Genomic DNA, 23,767 nt, shown 5'->3' with positions numbered 1-23,767 from the left:
GGGGAGGGGGCATGAGCTCGACACAGAAGGGAAGGGGCTTGAACATGGGAGCACTAACTTGGGGCATAGGAGGAAGGGCATAGAAAGGGAGAATTGATGGGCATGAGTGTGTGAGTGAGAGATGGTGCACATGGGGAAAGGAAGAAAGGAAAACTGGGCAGAGAGAGAGAGAGAGAGAGAGGGGAGTGAAGTAGAGGTGCATGGGGAATAGAAGGATGAGAGGGAGAAATGTTGGATATGGTGGTGGAGAGAGCAGATGGAAGAGGATGCAAGGGGGAGGAATGTTGGACATTGTGATGGAGGGACAAATGTGGCATTGTGCTGAAGAGGGGTGATAGAAGGAGAAATGGGCATGGGGCTGGTGGGCAGTGTCAAGGGCGGGTTAGACATGGGCATCTTGCAGCGATAATCAAACGTTTTGCAAGACATCCTGGGTGGAACTTATATGTCTGGAACTAGACAAGTGCCACTAAGGTGCCAAAACTGACCAGATGATCACTGTAAGCATCAAGGTAAGACACCCCCATGCTCCCCCCCCCCCCCTCAGTGCTCACTAACCCCCTTCCATCACACAAAAAGGTACATACCTGACTCTAAAACAACAGCGTCTGGTATGGAGCATCCTAGTAGAGCTGCACACAGGTATCTTAAGTAGCCTGGTGGGTGGGGCTAGTGAACCATAGAGAGGAGGACCCAGGCCCATAAGCCACTGTAACCATTACACTTATGGTAGAAAATGTGCGCCCACCAAAACCCCCCCAAAACCCTACTCTACTGCCATCTGCAGCCATAAAGACTATTGGGGTTGTAGACAGGTGGATATAGTGGGTTTTGGGGGGCTCACTAACTTATAAGGGAGTTTTGGTGAGATGTTTATCTGGTACCCTTTTTTTGACATTCACAGCAGTGCTTCCTAAGGTGCCCCACTGTTCTGTTGCCATGTCTGGGTGGTCAGCCCAGTACAGGACTGGCCCCTCCCATGTCCAAATAGTCTTGTTCTGTCCATTTAGGACTTGGATGGATGGATAGATAATGATGTTTCTCATTAAGAATTTCTAATGTATGTTTACACGTTTATAGTATTTGTGTATTGTATTTTCTGTAAGATGTTAATACTTAATAAAGATTGAACTTTTGTCCAAAAATGTGGTATAAAAATAGGCATCCTGATGGTCTGGGCATCCCAATGGCCTAGACGTCCAGATAATTTAAATAAATGTGTAGACGTATGGTGGTTTGCCTTTCGAAAATGGGCATTTTGTTATTGCTGACTTTGGACGTCCAATGCCATATGTCCAAATCGGACTTGGATGTATGTTTTGAAAATTCCCCTCCACGTTACTTCTAGGAATGGTCTAGTTTTAAAAGAAGACTTGTACATGCATAAATCAGCGTCTTACCTTTGAAAAAGATTTACAAAATTATCTCCATAATGCATAATTAGTAACAGCTAGCTGTCAAACCTGATAAATTGATATTGTGCATATCCTGTCTATAGAAAATATTTTTGTAATTGTATCGTAAGCTGCTAATCTCTTCTAACGTGACAAATAGCACCTTCCTTAAGTGAAAAAAAGTATGCTTGTTGAAGCCAGGGAATAACTGCACAAGACAAGGGGAACAGATGGCTTACAAATTAATCATTGCCTATACAGGTGATATTTAGTTATGTTCTTAGGCATCTGACAGCATGGTAATTGCAGAGCACTTGCATCCTCGGATCAGTTAAGAATTCAGTTTTATTAGTGAATGTTACTAGGCATTAATTTCACAGAGATATGGCGCAAAAAAAAGAGTCCACCCCATATCGAGGGGAGTTTTTTAAGGACAGCAACAAGGGTGGAAGAAAAGGACCAGGACCATTAATCCGGAACAATTCCAGAAGGTCAAACCAGATTTCTGTTTACTTCTGGCAAGCACCTGGCAGCCTCTCTTTACAGAGTCACATGAGCTCTTAAACTTGCTAATTCTGCTCAGAATTAAAGCTTAATCTTAAAAAAAAAAAAAAAAAAGCTTAGGGGAAAAGAAAGAAAAAAAAAAGTGAAATAGATGTGTTTAGAATGAATTTGTTTTTAAATTATAATCAAAACTTATTCTCCCCCCCCCCCCCTCTTTATCAAGCTGCGCTAGAGGTTTTTAGTACAGACCGGCGAGGTAAGTGCACCGATGCTCATAGGAATTCTATGAGTATCGGAGCATTTACCGCACCAGCTTCTGCTATAAACTTCTAGCATAGCTTGATAAAAGGGGCCTTACTTGTCAAATATGTTAAGACTTGCTACATATAAACTCTCTTGAACAAAAAAAATGAAATCAACATTTGTTTTCATTTGGGGGGGAATTCATCAAGAGGCCAATATAGCCAATATAACCAATATAGCCAATATAACCAATATAGCACACACTAAATGCTAAAGACACCCATATGAATATAATGGGCGCCTTAGTATTTAGCACACGCTAATTGATAACGCGTGCTAAATCGGTTAGAAACATGATGGCAGATAAAGGCCAAATGGCCCATCCAATCTGCCCATTATCTCTTCCTCTCTCTCTGAGATCCTACGTGCCTATCCCACATTTGCTTGAATTCAGACAGTCTCTGTCTCCACTACCTCCTCCGGCAGAACTTTCCACCCTTTCTGTAAAAAAGTATTTTCTTAGAGTACTCCTGAGCCTATCACCTCTCAACTTCATCCTATGCCCTCTCATTCCAGAGCTTCTTGATGAATTCCCCCCTTTATGTATATATTTAAATGGTTCACAGTCATAAGCGTGCGGAACAAAAGCACGCCGACATTACAGAGCAGACAATTGAGCGCAAGACTCCAACACGCCGCCGTAAAAGTTTATTTTAAAGAGCTCCGACGGGGGGTATGAGGGGACCCCCCCCCCTCAGTTTACTTAATAGTATTCATAATGCCGTTGGAGGAGTTTTTGGGGGGTTGGAAACCCCCCCCCCATTATAGAGGAAACTTAACTTTTCCCTATTTTTTAGGGGAAAAGTTAAGTTTTCTGTATAATGTAGGGGGTTACACCCCCCCCACACACACACACACACACACCCAATGGCAGCACGAACACTATTAAGTAAAGTGGGGTGTTGTCCACACACAACACAGGCATAACAGATGAGATTGGAAGACTCAATCCTCACCAGACTGGATTTCAAAGAAGTCATAAAACCAAAATCAATAGCAGATGAGATCTCAGGTCATCAAGATAAGGGCAGTAAAAGACTCCTCCTGAAGAAGCTATTGATGCGAAACTCAGGACTGAGTTGGGGAGTAGATAAAAATCACTAATTAGTACATTTGCACCATTGCACGGATTGCACATATTTATTTATTTATATCACATTGGCAAAGAAGAAAAAACATACAAAGACTCCGGAGCCATAGTTTTGATCATCCACATTGATTAAGATAAGTGCCATTTTTTATTGTATTTATTTATTGCTTTCTTTGAATAACATATGCATAAAAAGAGAGAGAACACATGAGCACAGGTTGGATGACCAAATAATTTTAAGATCAATTATTAATCATACAGAGGACCTATAAGTGCGATGATGGTCCTGGAATAACCTTGCTATGGCTCCCATGCAGGAGATACAAGACTGAGTACTTATTATGAATTATTAATAATCAATAGGATTTTTCAGTAATTAGTTTGGATAACATAATAATTAAAATCTTTTGCTGAATTAACAAAAACAAAAAAGCAGAATAGTTTCCAACATATTCTGCAAAGCCAGCACCAAGACCACTGGAGCTGGTACAATTGTTGTGGCTATGGACTCCAAGGGGGACTTCAATATGCCTGATGCAGACTGGAACAAACTTTTCGCTACGACCAGCAGCAGAAGGTTACTAAACTCCATACGGGGAGCACGACTCAAACAGATGGTATTGGAGCCCACCAATGATCAGGTGATCCTGGACCTCATACTCACCAATGAAGATAGTGTTACAGAGGTATCGGTAGGTGATGTGTTGGCCTCCAGTGACCACAACATAGTGTGGTTTCACCTCAGGAAGGGTTTCACTAGGTCAAACACATCAACAAAGGTCCTCAACTTTAAGGGCACTAACTTCAAGAGCATGGGAGATTTTGTTTATGAGGCGCTGCATAACCAGGACACGACAGATAGTGTGGAGGTACTGTGGTCAGCTCTGAAATCTACCCTACAGAAAGCAACCAACCTCTATATAAAGACCGTGAGTAAACGAAGGAGAAATAATAAACCCCGGTGGTTCTCTGCGGAGATCTCGGAACTCGTAAAACAGAAGAAAAGAGCATTTGTATCCTACAAACAATCACAACGACTGGAAGCTAAGGAAACCTATCTGGTGAAATCTAGGACTGCTGTTAAAGCAGAAGTCAGATATGCCAAGCTCCGGATGGAAGAAAATTTGGCTAAGAATATTAAAAAAGGGTATAAATCCTTCTTCAGGTATGTTAGCGTCAGAAAAAAGAACACAGACGGAATAATGCGTCTAAGGAAACCCGACGGTAACTATGTAGAATCGGACTCCAATAAAGCTGAACTACTCAATGATGCTCGGTCTTTACCTGTGAGGCGCTAGGTTCCGGTCCACAGCTGCAGACAAGGGAAAGCTCAGAAGACCCGTTCCGGAATTTTGAATTTACTGCCAGCAGCGTCTACCAAGAACTATCAAGGCTCAAGGGGAACAAAGCCATGGGACTGGATAAACTACACCCCAGAGTGCTTAGGGAATTGAGAGATGTCCTGGCGGAGCCGTTAGCTGCGCTCTTCAATCTTTCCCTAAGCATGGGTAAAGTCCCATTGGACTGGAAAACAGCTGACGTCATTCTGCTCCACAAAAAGGGTTGCAGGTCAGAGACTGCAAATAGTGTGTAAACTTATGGAAACGTTGATTAAACACAAATTAGATACGATTCTAAACGACGGGAGACTGAGGGATCCCACCAGCATGGATTTACAAAGGGAAAGTCCTGCCAATCCAATCTAATCAGCTTCTTTGACTGGGTAATGAAAACGCTAGATAAGGGAGAGTCTCTGGATGTCGTGTATTTGGACTTCAGTAAGGCTTTTGATAGTGTCCCACACCGTAGGTTATTGAACAAGATGAGTTCATTGGGATTAGGAGAAACATTGACTGCATGGGTTAAAGACTGGCTCAGTGGCAGACTTCAAAGGGTGGTGGTAAATGGTACTCCCTCCGAAACATCGGAAGTGGTCAGTGGAGTGCCGCAGGGCTCGGTTTTGGGTCCAATCCTATTTAATAACTTTGTACGGGACCTGCCTCAGGAACTTCGAGGTAAAATTGCGTTATTTGCCGATGATGCTAAACTGTGCAATGTAGTGGGCAGAGTAACCGTGCCCGACACTATGATGCAGGACCTACTTTTACTGGAAAAATGGTCTAATATTTGGCAACTGAGTTTTAATGCCAAAAAGTGCAAGGTTATGCACCTTGGTAGTGGGAACCCATACAGAACTTACACCCTAAATGGTGAGACCTTAACAAGAACTGTTGCAGAACAGGACCTGGGAGTAATCCACTCAGGATTTTGTAGAATTCAATCATATTCGGAAACAGATGGGAAGCCAATGAAGTGATTTTTAAACCTATTTTCTGTTTTCTATCTTTCAACCAGTTCTTAACCCATAATAGGACATTACCTTCTATCCAAGACTTTCTAATTTCCTCAGCAGTCTATCATGAGGTACTTTGTCAAATGCCTTTTGAAAATCCAAATACACGATATTAACTGGCTCACCTTTATCCACATGTTCATTCTCTCCTTCAAAGACATGCAATAGATTGGTGAGGCAAGATTTCCCTTGACTAAATCCATAGGAATTCTATGAGCATCTGAGCTTTACTGCTGAGGCCAGTGATAAAAAAATGCTAATGTATCTTCATAAAAGGGGAGGGGGAAGGAAGGAGTATGACAACATGTTGTCATTTTGTTCTTTATAATATAAAGCCCCCAGTCTGCCCCCAAACCTCCCACAAAATAGCTTGATTTTAGCGGTCTGTGGTGACATTCATTGATACTAATCAATTAAGGGCCGCTATCAGTGGCTAGTCTCGAACAAGCAATTTAACCAGCTAGAAGTCATCTCTGGCCAGTTAAATCACTTTGAATATTGACCCCTGTTTCTTTATGACCAATATAGGACACCATGTGCAGGAGAATCCTAAGGTCCAGATTGCCAGGGGATTTATGTGTATGAGAAAAATACTTAGCAAACAGAGCTCATATACTGTAACTGAGAGAATGGACTTAGAAAAGATACCTGGCTAGAACTCAGCTGACCAGATTAACGATTTGGCATTGCATGTGTTCTTGTGCCTATTGTGTAAATGCCTGAGTTCCTGCATAGATCACCCTCTTACTTTGTGAGGAGAAGTTAAAGTGCCCATGAGATCTGGCTTCCTTCCTAATAGTGATACAAGTGGCATAAGTCAATATTCTAAGTTCAGATGATTAAACTCATCTTTGGATGCCACGGTTGCTTGCATTCCCAAGGTGATCCTGTGTTCCAGTTCTTCACTAGAGAGGCACGAGATAAAGTGCTTCAAAACGACAGCTCTTATCCTCAGTCTAAGGTGAGACTGAGAACTTCTGTGGCATCTAAACAAGATTACCACTATTTACCTTCCTCCCCAACTACCAACAATTTGAATTCCTTGTTCTGTCCTCTATAGTTTAAAACAACAAAAGAAACTGACCCTATTCACTCCACAAAAAACACACACAAAGGAACAAAGAACTTGTGGAGAATCTATGTCCAAGTTAATGGCTTTATTGGGACAAACATGTAATCCACATAAATGCATCTAAGGCTGGAACCTCTAGAAACATATGGACCCTAACGGTCCGTGTTTCGACGCAATTGTCTTCTTCAGGGGTCCCTACTGGTCCTAAAAATGAACTTGTGGATTAAAACAAAGGTCTCTATGCAAAACCGACGCGCTCAAAATGACAGAATCGTGCTCCGTGCTTTTGAGCCTGGGAGCTCGGAGCACAATTCTGTCATTTTGAGCGCATCAGTTCCAGCCCTAAATGTATTTATGTGGATTACTTGTTTGTCCCAATAAAGCCATCAACTTGGACACCAATTCTCCAAAAGTTCTTTGTTCCTCTATAGTTTAAAATCACTGAATGGTATGCATAGGGGTTTTTTTATTGTATGAAGTCTAAAATCTCCATTTAGGACTGATTCACTAATTTAATATATGCAGGGGTGTAGATAGCAAAGTAAAATGCCTGTGCTAAAGAACGTATAAGCTCCTTACTGTCTGCAGGCTCTGCATATCAAAATCCTCTAAACTAGTCATCCCAGAGTCCAAGGACCAGTTGACATGTGTGGAACCTCTCTCACAAATCAATTACAGATTAGGGGCTCTGTACTCCTCCGACCCTGCCTTCCTCTCCCATCCAATATGGTCACACCCTACCCCAAAAAATAGATTCAGTTGCCCTAAACCTCAGCCTTGGGTTTTATCTGGGCCCCCACTTTCCAAACTCACTGGACTACCTCTATAATTTTTGCCAGCAAGAGGTTAGTTATTGACTTCTGAGCACCACAGTAGAGTTACCTGGCAATGATATAGGATTTGTTTTTGTATTTTATGTTTACATTCTCAAACTCATGTAGACCAAATGAATGCATTTCTCCAGTGAAATATAAATGTCTATGCTGATTCCCTATGAAGTTGGAGTGTAAAAATGTTATTTTACAGACATGCAAATGAGGAAGTGTGGGCAATCACATTTGGTTACATGGCCATACTTTATGCTGACAGCACAAAATAAACATGCGCAGAACCAAAAGGTGATAGACATCGAAGATTAACTCCGCACTGCCCATAGCAAAATGACACTGATAACCTACTGTGTTATAACTAGAGCAATCTAAACTCCTGCATGAAAGTGGTTCACATGACTTTTCTGAGATGCATAGGGAATCCAAGATTACTGTTAAAAAAAAACACCAACTTATGAATTATCAAATTCTCTCCACATTCTCCCTATTTAGAATTGCATAGCTACTTTGAAAAAAATGTATATTCCCATTCTTCACTGTAAAAATTCTCTGAAAGAAACCTGAACCCCTGACTTTTTCTTCCATATAGGAAAAAGCAGATTAACATAATAACTAAAGTGAGCACAGCAGATCCATGCTACAGAAAGAGGAGCATCTCTGTAATCCGGAGACTGTGATTCTTTTTTTTCTGCTGCAGTATAATGACTCAGGATACAATACCGCTCGGAGATTGCTGGCAAAGATCCATTGCTAATATATAACATTTTCCTTTACAGTGTAATTGATAATATCCATGGTGAACAGGCCATTTATTACAAAATGAACTTAAACGAATGAAGCTATCAGAGCCTTGAAAGCTTTTCAATCTTGTTGCATTTCATTTCTAAAATTTTTACCTAAAATTCACTAAGTTTCCCAGATTCTGTTACAGTAGTTACAGGATGAAATATAGCTGCTTTTTCAACACATAGACCTTTATTCATTAATGCTTAACATGCATTAACACCATTATCATGAATTATCTGCCATAAAGGTCATTGCATAAAATGAACTTTGTGATAGATAGCAAATGATTATGCTGTTGTTGCACATGTGAGCAGTAGTATAAGTTAAATCACCATACTTACCCTACAGAATAACCTTCTAGGTAACTATAGTAACATAGTAAATGACGGCAGATAAAGACCTGAATGGTCCATCTAGTCTGCCCATTAGTTATATCCATTAAAAATACATGATTAAATTAACTTGTCTATTCTTTGATATTTCTGGGTCATAGACTGTAAAGTCCACCTGGTATTGTCCTAGGTTCCAAATGCTGAAGTTGCCATCCAAACTCACTCCAGCCTATCCAACCATCCTGGCTGCAGGATATCCACCATAAAGTCTGACCAGTAACATCTTCATGTTCCAAGTTACTGAAGTTTCCATTGATGCCCTCCCCAGCCCAACCTACACCAAATTACCACATGTGGGACACAGACCGTGCAAGTCTGTCCAGTACCGGCCTTAGCTCTTTAATTTTACACCCTTCGTTTAGCATTGATCTTTAGTTGAGACTCTTCCTACAGAACAAAATAAGGAAATGCTTGGAATGCTCTCCTAGTGGTCGGTACCGAGAATCTTTGATGGAACGTGTAGTATTTAATTAGCTGATTGTTATTATACCAGTGAGAAGAGGTGTTCAGAACCCTTGATATAGCTCTATGTGAATCAGGTCCACAGTCGGGTCTGGCTGAAGCAGTTTACTTTGCCTGAATGTTCTCCTGAAGCCCTTGTGGTGTGGAATTCAGCAGTGAAACATTTAAGTACACCAGCCATTGACTGTTCCTAACAACTATTGATTTAACATTGGAGAACTGAAAATAATTGGGGAGTCTGTGGCACAATGGTTAGAACTACAGCTTCAGCACCCTGAGGCTGTAGGTTCAAATCTCACACTGCTCCTTGTGACCCTGGGCAAGTCACTTAATTCTCCATTACCCCAGGTATATTAGGTAGAGTGTGAGCCCACCAGAACAGATAAAGAAATATGTTTGAGTACCTGAATGTAAACCACTTAAGTTATAAGTGGTATATAAATACTTACAATAAATAGATAAAATAATTAATACAAAAAAAATTTTGGTGGAGTTTTTGGGTAGAGACCAATGACTGTGTTAGCTCCATGACAGGACTTGTATGAACTGAAAATGAGGAGTGAAAAGTTTTTCTGAGGTCTTTTTTTGGTTAAGTGCAATGGTCTTTTGATCATAGTTAGGGTTAGCAGATTTTCGAAATTGTGAATTGCGCAAAGCCTTTGGACGTCTAACTTTCAATTATTGCTTGTTAAAGTAATTAATTGTGCTTATTATTCAATCTATTTGGATGCCTCAGGGCTCTTTTTACTAAGCTGCGGTAGCATTTATAGCGCGCGCTACAGATTAGCACGCGCTGCCCCCAGCGCTATGCGGAAAAACTAACGCCAGCTCAATGGAGGCATTAGCATCTAGCGTGTGTAGCATTGTAGTGTGCGCTAACCGCACGCTAAAACCACTAGCGCAGCTTAGTAAAAGGAGCCCTAAGTTGTTGGCCATCCACATTGTGGATGCCTAACTGTAGGCGTCCTTTATAGAATTTGCCCCTCTGTGCACATCTAGTATCCTCAAAACACGATCCTGTGTCTTTGAACCAGCAGGCTGAAAAAATCAGGCAAACGGACTTCCTGATTAACATGGAAAGCCAAAATCATCTTCAGCAGGATAGAAGTAACTGTGTGCAAAGAAATCATCGTCCCCAAGATCCAGAGGAATGGTTCACTGCAAGAAAGAACCTGGAGTTCGGAGACATGCCTCACGGACATAACAGCGACCAGAAAGACCATCTGGAGTGTCATGTCCAAGAGGGAAGCTTCCCGAAGGGGCTCAAAGGGAGTCTTGGGTAGACTAGACAGCACCAGGTTGAAGTCTTATGAAGGGAACAGCAGTTTAATCAGTGGTCTAATGTGAGGAGCCCCTTTCAGAAATCTGGCAATGTCGGGGGGAGACGCTAAAGATGAATGATGACCCCCAGGTTCGCAAACAGGAGAGCCCAGCCACATGGGCCTAAAGGGATACTACAGTGAGGCTTTGATCAAGACCAGCCTAGAAAAAAGTGAACACCATTGAAACTGGAAGGAATATGGCTCCACTTGTTAATGCTGTAAAGTTGTTCACGCCGTAGCGTAAGCAGATACATCAGTCAACTTCTTAGACAAGAGAAGAGTGCCAAGGACCTTGTGGTATAAAGCTGCACACTCAAGAGCCATGCCGTAAAAGCAAAGCAACCCAAGTTGTCCACTCAGACCGGAGCCTGCATAAGTAGGTCAGAATAGGCACTCAACCAAAGGCCACAACCCTAGTGAAGATGCATCAGATTTGCATACCACAGCCTACGAGGCCAGTCTGGAGCCACCAGAATGACACGGCCCGGATGCTCCAAAATATGCCAAATGACTCAGCCTATCATGAGCCAGGGAGAAAAAGATTCCCTGAAGCCACGGCTGTTCCAGACCATCGAGACCTTTGCTTCTGAGCTCAGACCTTCAACTCACGAATCACTAATTTGCTGTCATGTTCTTTGCTGTGGCCATGAGATCGAAGTGGGGCTGACCCCAACGCAGAACAATGGTTCAGATTGCCGCCGGGGTCAGCACCCAATGACCCTGATCCAAGGGCTGTCTGATGAGGAAGTCAGCCTGAACAATGTTGACTCCTGCCCATGTGCTGCTGAGAGTGCCTGGAGGTGGCGCTCCGACCACAGAAAGATAAGGCAGGCCTCCTGAGAGTTGCTCTTGGTACCTTCCTGGCAACTGACATAGGCTACTGCCGTTGAATTGTTAGAGAAGACTCTGGCCCTCCAGAGTCTTCTGAATGTGCACCAGAGTGAGCCAAATAGCTCTGAGCTCCAACCAGTTAATCAACCATTTCCACTGAGAGAGCATCCAATACTTTGAATGGGATGCTGAGTGAAGTGGGCTTCCCAGCCCCAAAGGATGGCATCTGTCATCACCATGACCCAGGAGGCAATCCACAGTGGTACACCCTTGCATAGCGATTGCCCTGATTCAATAAAAGGCGCCTGTAGGTAAGTGCCTAGATCAGTACACCTACCGATTTAGGTGCCTAACTTAAATGCTTTTAATTTGTTTGGTGCTGAATTGAAAGTGCCATTAAAAATTATTTTAAAAATTAATTAGGCGGTAGATGCCTAAATCAGTAGGCATCTACACCAAGGTGCCTACCAGCAAGTAGGCATGATTAGGGATGGATCTGGGGCAGAGATTGGGCATGGACTGAGGTAGGCACCGGTATATTAGGCCAAGAAAAGCCTGGCTTAATATACCAGCTTCTAAGTTATTCACGTCTACTGGCACCTAAGTTGATTTAGGCGCCGATAGGTGAAATTCTACAAATGGCACCTAACTTTGATTGACATGTGGTAGATGTTGTTTTCGTAGGCAGCTATGGAGTTAGGTGCCATGTATAGAATCTGGCCCTATGTACCTATGCAGGTTAATTTAGGCCTGTGATAAAGCAAACCTAAAATTAAACCACATAGCTATACTTCTTGCAGCTGAATATTACTGCTATATATTGTACCAGTCTCTAAGAAAATGGCTGTATTTTCTTATATTAATTCACCGGAATCAGATCTCTAAACGTACTATAACCATACATAGAAACCGGTATGGAGTGTTTTCAAAAAGCTTCAATCGAGTATGAGTATGCCTCAGCCCCACCACTCCACCGCTGTACTAGCTCTTGACTGCGGAGAGATTTATGTGGCACTTCATCATTGGCCGCTCATAATCATTTTAAACCTACTATTGCTATTTTTTCAGAATTGTTTTTTTATGTATATGTTTTTTGTGTATTTTCTTATGCATATCTATAAAAACTTCTTAGCTATAAAGCTCAACTGTGCTTAGTTGTACTTAGCTTGTATTCAATTGAGTTCAATTGTATTCAATTGTACTTAGTTGTACTCAATTGAGTCGGATGACACGCTGCACCTCGGGAGACCCTTGACACAGCGCCTGTACGGTGCGAAACATGTTGGGTTAAACTCCCTGGCGTTGGCTGGATTAGCTATGCAATGCAAGCTAAGTACAACTAAGCACAGTTGAGCTTTATAGCTAAGAAGTTTTTATAGATATGCATAAGAAAATACACAAAAAAACATATACATAAAAAAACAATTCTGAAAAAATAGCAATAGTAGGTTTAAAATGATTATGAGCGGTCAATGATGAAGTGCCACATAAATCTCTCCGCAGTCAAGAGCTAGTACAGCGGTGGAGTGGTGGGGCTGAGGCATACTCATACTCGATTGAAGCTTTTTGAAAACACTCCATACCGGTTTCTATGTATGGATATATTGTACCAGTGGCAGTAATGGCATTACAGGGACATTCAGCACTGCTGCTTATCTATAGAGCAACATCAAATATAGGCCCTCTTTTATTAAGCCGTGGTAGAGGTTTCTACCATGGCCTGGAGTGCCAAATGCTCCAATGCTCATAGAATTCTATGAGCGTTGGGACAGCGTCAGAGAATTTAGCACTCCAGGCCGAAGTAGAAACCTCTACCATGCTTAATATAAGGGGGGTCATGCATTTTTTAAATGGCAGGAAGCATTCTATAGAATATTTTAGGGACTTTAAATATACAATTTAAAATTTCAAAACTATGTTGCATAAATGCTGACAAGCTGCATAACTCTCCACCCATTATGCTACTGGCAAAGTTATACACATGTATTTAAGCACTTTGGACCAGATTCTGTAAACAGCATCGTTATTAGCAGCTGTGTCAATCAAGCAACAGTGCTGTTTACAGAATCACGACTTTCGTCAAAGGTAGGTGCTAGAAATGTAAACCAGGGTTTTAAAGGTCCACATTTCTGACGCCTACCTTTGATGAGAATTGTGTCTAAGGAGGTGCCTTAGAATGCCTAAGGTTGTTTCTGGCAATAACCACACCTACTTCAACCATAGGCGTTCTAAGGTGTCTCTATAGACACGATGAAGACACTATTTTTAGGCGCTTATGTTTTTTTTTAATTTTTTTTTAATGGCTTTACCAATTAAGTTAGGCACCTAAATTAAGGCACCGTTTATAGAATGTGGGCCATAATAAATAATCCAATTTTGAAATCCAATACATTCTGTTTGAAAATTGTTAAGTCAATATTAAAAAGTATATGTATCACTATACTGAAAATTTACTTCCAGAAGTTCCTTGTTTTTGACAGCTCCCGCCCTCATTCTATTTCAATAATTAAAAAATCATAAATTAATTTGGAAAAGTTCAACTTCATATATCTAATTTGTTAATTGTTTTGGCCTGAGAAAAAAAAATCAAAGAGAATACAAGCAGGAGATCTTCTGCCAGGTCACTGACCTGGAACCTTTTTGAATTTGCATTCTTTTCCCAATTGCAGTTAACATGGAAGATAGAGGCAACTGCTGGCTCTAACCAATTATCATTGTTTTGTTTTTTTTACCAGAAAATTATCTCCTGTGCTCTTTCTCTCCCTTTTACATCCTTGTTCTTTCCCATCTTCCCTTTCCTGCCTTATCATTTTGCTCTGTCTTTTTCACCCCCTCTCTCTCTCTTGTGCTTCCCATCTTTTCTTCTATCCCTTCTCTCCCTCGAAACACTAGTCATCTGCAATGATGAATGAGTTTCCAGGCATGAGAAACAGAGTTGTGGTGAGACGTTTATGTGGCACCCTTTTTGTGAAGTTCACAGCAGTTCCCTGTAAGGTGCCTCACTGCTCTGTTGCCACGTCTGGGTGACCAGTCGATTACAAGATTGGCCCCTCCCACATCCAAATGGTCTTGTCCTGGGCATTTGGGGCTTCGATGAAATTTTGGTTAAAAATGTGGTATAAAGATAGACGTCCTGGCAGTCTGGACCAACAATAGCCTGGATGTCCAGATAGATGATTTACGTGGAGATTCTAGATGGATTTTGTTTTTGTTTTTGTGGGGGGTTTTTGTTTTGGTTTTTTTGGTTTTTTCGAAAATGGCATTTTCCCTCTGCTGACTTTGGGCGTCTAGTGCCATTCACCCAAACTGAAGGATTGGAAGATAGCCAATGTTATGCCCATCTTTAAAAAGTGATCAAGAGGTGACCCAGGAAACTACAGTCTGACCTCGGTTCCGGGGAAAATGGCAGAAGCACTGATAAAAGACAACATTGATGAACATTTTGAAAGAAACAAACTTCTGATAACCAGCCAACATGGATTCTGCAAGGGGAGATTGTGCCTAACGAACTTATTGCACTTCTTCGAAGGAATTAACAGACGGATGGACAGAGGAGACCCCATAGACAGCATATATCTAGATTTCCAAAAAGCCTTTGACAACGTACCCCATGAACACCTAGTTCGGAAACTGAAGAACCATGGGTTGGAAGGAGACGTACATAGATGGATCAGAAATTGGTTGGCAGGTAGGAAATAGAGGGTAGGAGTGAAGGGCCACTACTCGGACCGCTGCTATTTAATATATTTATAAATGATCTAGAAACAGGGACGAAGTGCGACATAATAAAATTTGCAGACGACACCAAACTATTTAGTGGTGCTCGGACTAAAGAGGACTGCAAAGAATTACAAAGGGACTTGAACAAACTGGAGGAATGGGTGATGAGATGGCAGATGAAGTTCAACGTTCAGAAATGTAAAGTACTACATGTGGGAAGCAAAAACCCGAGGGATGTTACTGAATGAGAGTACCCAAGAAAGGGACTTGGGGGTAATGGTGGACCGATGGCACAGTGCGCAGCAGCCACTAAGAAAGCGAATAGAATGCTAGGTATAATCAAGAAGGGTATTGCAACCAGAACGAAAGAAGTTATCCTGCCGTTGTATCGGGTGATGGTGCGTCCGCATCTGGAGTACTGCATCCAATATTGGTCGCCATACCTTAAGAAGGATATGGCGATACTCGAGAGGATTCAGAGGAGAGCGACACACTTGATAAAAGGTATGGAAAACCTTTCATACGCTAAGAGATTGGAGAAACTGGGACTCTTTTCCCGGAGAAGAGGAGACTTAGAGGGGATATGATAGAGACTTACAAGATCATGAAGGGCATAGAGAGAGTGGAAAGGGACAGATTCTTCAAACTTTCGGAAAATAAAAGAACGAGAGGGCATTCAGAAAAGTTGAAAGGAGACAGATTCAGAACAAATGCTAGGAAGTTCTTCTTTACTCAACTTGTGGTGGACACCTGGAATGCGCTTCCAGAGGGCGTGATAGGATAGAGTACGGTACTGGGGATCAAGAAAGGATTGGACAATTTCCTGTTGGAAAAGGGAATAGAGGGGTATAGATGGAGGATTACTGCACAAGTCCTGGACCTGTTGGGCCGCCGCGTAAGCGGACTGCTGGGCACGATGGACCTCAGGTCTGACCCAGCGGAGGCATTGCTTATGTTCTTATGAACTTAGACGTATGTTTTGATTAGGCAGCTCCTTTGGATTTCTGAAGCCCAATGCATCTCCCTACACTTTTTCACATTAAAGCTTAACAGCAAAACATTAAATCAAGATTCTAATCTTTTTAGATCACTTTTCAGTAGCCACTCTGTTGCCAGTCTTCCTGTCATTTGTAAAAAGGCATATATCACAGCAGAAAATTTATACAATACAGCCAATTAATTTATACAAATCACACAACTTAAATAAAATAAAAGGTGCATTTTCTTTTATTTCTCCTTGCTTTGCACTGCTTCCTATAGTGTAAACTCTTGAAAGAGGGTTTTTTTTCACCATATTACTACTACTATTACTATTTATTATTTCTATAGCGCTACCAGATGCACACAGCGCTATACATTAAGCACGCAAGAGACGGTCTCATTTAGAAAGAGCTTACAATATAAGGGATCCTTTTACAAAGCTGATTTAGAGGTTTCTACCCCAAGTGGGCAAGGTAAATGCTTGGACACTCAGCCCTGGGTCAAAACCTCTACTACTGCTTTGTAAAAGCGAGTGTAAGTTAATAAAATGAGGCCAAGTGGAAAATGAAGAAAAAGAAAGCATGTTTCTTTAATTTTTTTGGGGGGGAGGGGTTAATTCAAGCTGACCTCATGGCAAGAGAATGCTCAGTGGACTGCTGCTATTCTATTCCAGATGTTGGCCACAGAATAGCTTCACACATTGGTAAAGGGTTAATGAAGGTCCTGAAGATTGCAGTGATATGATTCTGAGCGGAAGCAGTGAACTGATGGTTCCATGACTCCTCTAAGCCGTCCTTTATAAACCAATGAAGTTACCTGCCATTTTCCAAAGTGAAGTGGCATCTTCCTGCTCCCGGACTTGGGTGAATTGCAATCCAGAAACTCTACAATGTATCGAGAACTAATTCCAATGGCCGCACAAAGCAGCATTATGGAATACAAATTTTGAGTTTACCTCCACAGTTTATGGGGACCAACAGCAAGATTAATTATCCCCCCGCTGAGATGCGAAAGCTGGCATAATGGTGTGCCGCCACATACCAAGCAAGGACGTATTCATCACAAATGAGAAGGTTGCAGAGAATAGACATTCCTGTTAGAATTTTTTTTTTTTTTCTTTTAATACTAATGTGGCTTGTAAACAATGTTCTCCAAAAGCCAGATGACAGAAAAGGAAAAAGGCTCTTTTAGCCAAAGTAAATGAAAGGAAGACTTTCAGCTATTTTTTTTTTGTCCCCTTATTTTAGAAACCATTAGGGATTTGAGGAAGATCTGGCGCTTAACATGTTTGCCTATTTGCTTTAAAACAAATCCGGCTGACAACAGCAAAGCGCTTGCTTTGTCTTGCACCACCACTTAATTTAAAGGGAACATGTTTACAAACAGTTTAATCTGTTTGGTACAAATACTCCTGGCATTCTTCAACTCTGTCAATTGCAGGGGGGAGGAGGGGGGGAAAACCTTCTGTAGCCCAAAATTAAACTTTTGAGCAACGTAATATAAATGTATTTCCTGGTTGATTTACACTGAAAATATTTATAAAATGTTTTACAATGCTTTTCACCTCTTAAATGCTTCCTCTGTTTATGAAATATTCTGCTTGCGTGCTTATAAAACTTAAAGAAAGTTGACATCCATAAACAGAGCAAAGGAGATATCAGGAAACAACGAGTGGCGGATATACGATGACTTTAATTGGGTTCATAGACAACGGCGCGAAAGACAAAGGCGCGCCCGGACAATTGAGCGCAGCGCGGAGGCACGCGCCGCTCAAAATTACTGTTTTTAGGGGCTCCGATGGGGGGTTTTGTTGGGGAACCCCCCCACTTTACTTAATAGACATCACGCCGGCGTTATGGGGGGTTTGGGGGATTGTAACCCTCCACATTTTACTGTAAACTTAACTTTTTCCCTAAAAACAGGGAAAAAGTGAAGTTTTCAGTAAAATGTGGGGGGTTACAACCCCCAAAACCCCCCACAACGCCCCCACAACGCGGCGCGATGTCTATTAAGTAAAGTGGGGGGTTTCCCCCCACGCCCCCCCCATCGGAGCCCTAGAAACAGTAATTTTGAGCGGCGCGCGCCTCTGCGCTGCGCTCAATTGTCCGGGCGCGTCTTTGTCCCAGCGCGCTTTTGACCTGACACCCTTTAATTGTGTACTCTGCAAATCTTTCTTTTTTTTAAATTGCAGCTCTTTCAAATTTCCATAAAGTGAAATCACACGAAATGCAGAAAAATCAACTTGAGGTTTCTTTGTCATAAAGAAATGACTGTCACATTAATGGCAGTATAAAATTGTTGCTGGGTGGGCAGTCTTAGGATTTCTAGCAACAATGGGCCCATTGATTAAGTAATGGGGTTCAATTCCTGCTGTGACTCCTTGTGACCCTGGGCAAGTCACTTAACCTTCCATTGCCCCAGGAACAAAACTTAGATTGTGAGCCCACTAAGGACAGAGAAAAGTACCTGCATATAATATATGTGAACTGCTTTGGTTGTACCACAGAGAGGTGACATACCAGATTCATGACCCTTTACCTTTACCCTGTGGCAGTCAGTGAGTTTAAAGGTGCTGACCACCACAGGTTAAATTTGACTCAGAGTTTTAGTGCCAGGCCTAATCCAGGCACCACCATTCAATATTCAGGTCTGACTAGATTGGAAGATAGCGAACGTCACGCCAATTTTCAAAAAAGGATCAAGAGGAGAACCGGGCAACGTACAGACCTGTAAGTCTTCCATCTGTTCCTGGAAAGATGGTTGAAGCACTGATTAAAGATAGCATAGTCCAGCACTTGGACACACACGACCTGATGGGAGCCAGTCAACACAGCTTCAGCGAAGGGAAATCATGTTTGATGAATTTACTTCAATTTTTTGAAACCGTGAACAAACAAATTGATAATGGAGAACTGGTGGACATAATATACTTGGACTTCCAAAAAGCGTTCGACAAAGTTCCACATGAAAGGCTTCTCAGGAAACTACAAAGCCATGGAATAGAGGGAGATATACTAAGATGGATAGGCAAATGGCTAGAGAACAGAAAACAGAGAGTGGGCATAAATAGGAAGTTCTCAGACTGGGAGAAAGTGACTAGCGGTGTACCCCAGGGCTCGGTACTTGGGCCCATCTTATTTAATATTTTCATAAATGACCTAGAAGAAGGAACATCCAGTGGGATCATCAAGTTTGCTGACGACACAAAGCGTTAGAGTGGCCCCTCTTTGCTGCTGTGTTGAAAGATATTACCATAGTGAAGTTCCCATGATCCAAGATAGAGTGAACTTCATTAAGGAAACCTGCTAAAACTGTCTCGGTACTGTGTATAGTTTGAAATCCTGCCTGTCTTGGATTTAGAACCTTTGTTAACTCAATATAAAGAGACCAATTGCTCTAAAACTATCCGCTCTGTCTGAAATGTAGGTGGGAGTTTTAAAGGCCTATATTTTTGGTGTCTAAATTTTTGGAGAATCATGCTTAGCAGCACCTAACTCATGTATATGCATGAAACAGATTTGCCTGCACTGCCTTCTTGGTATGCAAATCTCTCTCATGCATGTTCATTGTGGATATCCAAAAAACCTGGCCTGCCAGTAGATCTCGAGGACCGAACTTGGGCAGCCCTGCAGTAGATCTTTTCCTGTTCCTGAAGTAATTATATTTGAACCTAAGTCCCTTGGTTTACAGTCCATTGCACTAACCCAGTGGTTCCCAACCCTGTCCTGGAGGAACACCAGGCCAATTGGGTTTTCAGGCTAGCCCTAATGAATATGCATGAAGCAAATTTGCATGCCTATCACTTCCATCATATGCAAATCTCTCTCATGCATATTCATTAGGGCTAGCCTGAAAACCCGATTGGTCTGGTGTTCCTCCAGGACAGGGTGGGAATCACTGCACTAACCACTAGACTACTCTTCTGTTCTGCAAGGCAGTATGTGTGACCATTTTCATAAGAATACTGCCAGACAGACATTCTTATGTCCTGTTTTCCCCGTTATAATTTTGATGTTTCAGTTTGTAAAATGGTTGCTCAGGATGGATATCTCTAGCACAGTGGTTCCCAAACCTGTCCTGGGGGACCCCCAGCCAGTCAGGTTTTCAAGATATCCCTAATGAATATGCATGAGAGAGATTTGCATACCTGTCACTTCCATTATATGCAAATCTCTCTCATGCATATTCATTAGGGATATCTTGAAAACCTGACTGGCTGGGGGTCCCCCAGGACAGGTTTGGGAACCACTGCTCTAGCATAAGAAGTTTTTCTCACATATTTTTGAACAGGAAACCCAGACGTTTAAATGGATGGTTTATTGTTGGGGGTTTGTTTGTTTGGGTTTTTATACGTTTTGTACTGGAAATCTTTTTGGCACTTAGACATCCTTTCAAAAATACTGGTATGTACTAAAAACATATTAATAGACAGCATAGGGCAGGGGTCTCAAAGTCCCTCCTTGAGGACTGCAATCCAGTCAGGTTTTCAGGATTTCCCCAATGAATATGCATGAGATCTATGTGCATGCACTGCTTTCAATGCATATTCATTGGGGAAATCCTGAAAACCCGACTGGATTGCGGCCCTCAAGGAGGGACTTTGAGATCCCTGGCATAGGGTATAAGTGAAGATGGAACACATAGATAAGATATAATAAGAGAAGTTAGAAAATAAGGGGACCATTTTAAAGAAAGTTGCGAGAGAAGTCAGAAAGGTACATGAATATTATCTCAGCTAGGGTAAGAGTAGATAAGGAAATCCTGCTACAGTATATGCAGCCATTGTTATTTGTGTATGCGAGAGAGAAATCTGCTTCTTTTGCTTCTTCCATTAAAGTCTTCGTAGATAAGCCAAGTTTTCACCTACTTCCTGAAGCAGATAGAGTCTTGCACCAAGTGAAGCCTTTCAGAGAGTTCATGTTAGAGTATGTAAATCTGAACCCCATGCTTTGCTCACACAGTCATTCAGTTTTTTATACTGTTCTCCCAAGGATCCAGGTGAGTCCTCAGTGCGTGCATTGGTGAGAAGATGACTGAGGGGCTGGGAAAGCCCTCAGTGCCTGTGTGCCGGATAAGACAACCGAGTGATAGAGAAGCTGGGAGAGTCCAAGGACCCGGGGAGCATTGACTAAAGGACTGAGAAGCAGTCCAACTGAGGGACCAGCTGGGACGGTGGCAACCGGCGGAGGGTCCGGTAATGGCACCGGACGCTGCCATAGACCTGGAGGGCTAATGGAGGGACTCAGAAGAAGACTGGAGACCTGGAGAGATTGAGTCCAGGGAGATCTCAGGTTTTAAGGAAATGAATGTGGAATGATGTGTATTTAACCCTGTATGTTTGTGTGTGGTTTTAGCATATACATGAGGGTGTGGATATGTGATGTATATACTGCTTGGCCTGGTAACATGATGACACCGACTCATTTGCAACATATATATAAATGTATTTTTCCATTACTCATGTCCTGCCCCCACCCAGCTTGGACGTTTTTCTGTTGAAAACCACAACTTCTGTTTAGATTTCAGGTGCATCATTCTGATAGGCTACAATCCCTCCACCCTTTCCTGATTTTGTTGTTCTGCTCAGTTTGTGGTTCTGTTTCTGTAAGCCTCTGTATCTCTTGCTTAAAGAGATTCACTCAGAATTCACACAATAAGCTCACTTGTTTTGTACACTCCAGCTCTAGGTTCATGCTTATATCCTCAGTCCCTTCTTGATCACCTAGCAGCCTCCAACGTAGGGTGATCATTTTCAGGATGTCAGAGGAAGATGAAGTGGATGCCTCACAATGATGGGGTACCTTGTGCACTAGGGTTAGTTTCACCGTTGATTGAGAGAGGCAGCCCTTCCATATAGAGAACACACGTGAAAAGATGCAACAGCAAAGGAGGAGTCCAACAATCAACATGATACCTCCAAATAAAAGGTCTTTAACCCAAGGGCCTATTCCTTGGAACCATGAGGTCACTGGATCCCACCAAGTGCCAATTTGAATCCCACCCTGATAATCCTTGAGCTTGAGTTTGGCCAGATCATGAACTTCATTAAGAACAATATGTGTACCATTGCAAATAAGAGTACAACATTAGGACTCAGTGATATATTGACAAACTCCTCCTTGATGTGCTAGCATACCCCCTCTTCTACAAAACTGCGCTAGCAGGTTCTAGCGCGGGGAGCCGTGTGGAATGGCCCTCACTGCTCCCAATGCTCATAGGAACTCAATGAGCGTTGGGAGCAGTGCGGGCCATTTAGCGTGGCTCTCTGTGCTCTCTCTGCGCTAAAAACCGCTAGCGCGGTTTCGTAGAAGAGGAGGATAGTGTCAAGCACTCTATAGTTCTAGAAAGCTATATGTGACACATCATTTAATTGTGTTTGTATTGTTTCAAAAGCTTTATGATATTCAATAGAAATAATATGAAATAGTGATTATAATTTACAGTAAGTATACTCATGCCTAATTCAGCTGTGATAGCAGGGGTTTGAAAAATAGGAATCCATGAAGTATAGGACAAGGCATCAAGACGAACCTTAGTCAAAGGATAGGTAGAATTTATATACTTCATGGCTACTTCAATAGAAGCGCCAATGTCGGAAAGGGAAGAAGGAATTAAGGGGATTTGAAGATAGGGAACGCTTAGTTATGGGGTGTTGGGGAGAAGGAGATGAGAAGGAAAGAGATGGAACAAGGGAAACAATAGCAGAGAAGTGTTGTAGAGTCACTATGGTACAATGACCTATCCAATTAGAAGGAAGAGATTGCAGAAGCTTATTGTATCTACACATAAAGTAATGACCAGCCAAGGCGGTTAAGCTATTATTGAAATGGAGGAAAGGAAAGGTATCCTTCCAGTAACCGTTACAGTCAAGCACAGGAGACATACAAGAAGATGTTGTGGATGTTGTTTTCCACTTCCAGAGGATGATCTTGTATTTCTTAAGAAAAAGTAGACATTAGACTATGTGTTACTGAATATGATGATTACCTCTATATGTCCTCTGCTTCTGCTCACTGCCTTTTTGGCCTCCATAGGTACTCCTGTGTGTAAACCAGTTGTTTCAATCACTTCCTCATCTTTCTACCTATCCCCTTTGTAGACAATCTTTGGGTTCATGAAACCCTTACTACTATTTCAGCTTTAAACATTATTGATTATATATACTGCTCTCCCATTCAAACCTCTGCCTCTGCTTTTTCCCTCATCCTTCCAGCATTGGTCCATCCACTTAATGCTTCCCAATGGGTAGGTCACTTCCCCCCTTATGACTCCACCATAGAACCTGGTCTGACCTCGCTCTTAACACTTCAGACCATCTTTAAATCCGTTTTTCTCCATCTGCGGAGTTATGCACAGAAGGAAATGGACCTACCAACTCAGCTTGCCTTGGTGTTTACCCTTCCTGTAAAAATATTTTCTTCGCTAGCAGTACCTGGTATAACCTGACTTCCCAAATCCCCTCTGTTTTCCACTTCATGTCCCAGTCATTCACTGCCAGTGGTTCTGACTGCTTCTCAGTCAGCATAGATTCCCATAGAGCTCCTTCCTCCGTTCTGGGGCTCCTCCTCGTTCTGGCTTCCGTTCCTCTGCCTGCTTCCCCTGCTCTTCTAAACTCATTACAGAGCCTCCGTTTAAGCTGAGGGAAGAAACCACTCCCCTTTTGCTGCGGGGGAGGAAGTTTTCTTCCCTTGGCTTAAACTGTTCTCAAGGCACCCTGCTGTGCTGCT

Source organism: Geotrypetes seraphini, chromosome 2 (assembly GCF_902459505.1).
Source record: "Geotrypetes seraphini chromosome 2, aGeoSer1.1, whole genome shotgun sequence".
Taxonomy (NCBI): domain Eukaryota; kingdom Metazoa; phylum Chordata; class Amphibia; order Gymnophiona; family Dermophiidae; genus Geotrypetes; species Geotrypetes seraphini.
This window is presented reverse-complemented; position numbering follows the sequence as displayed.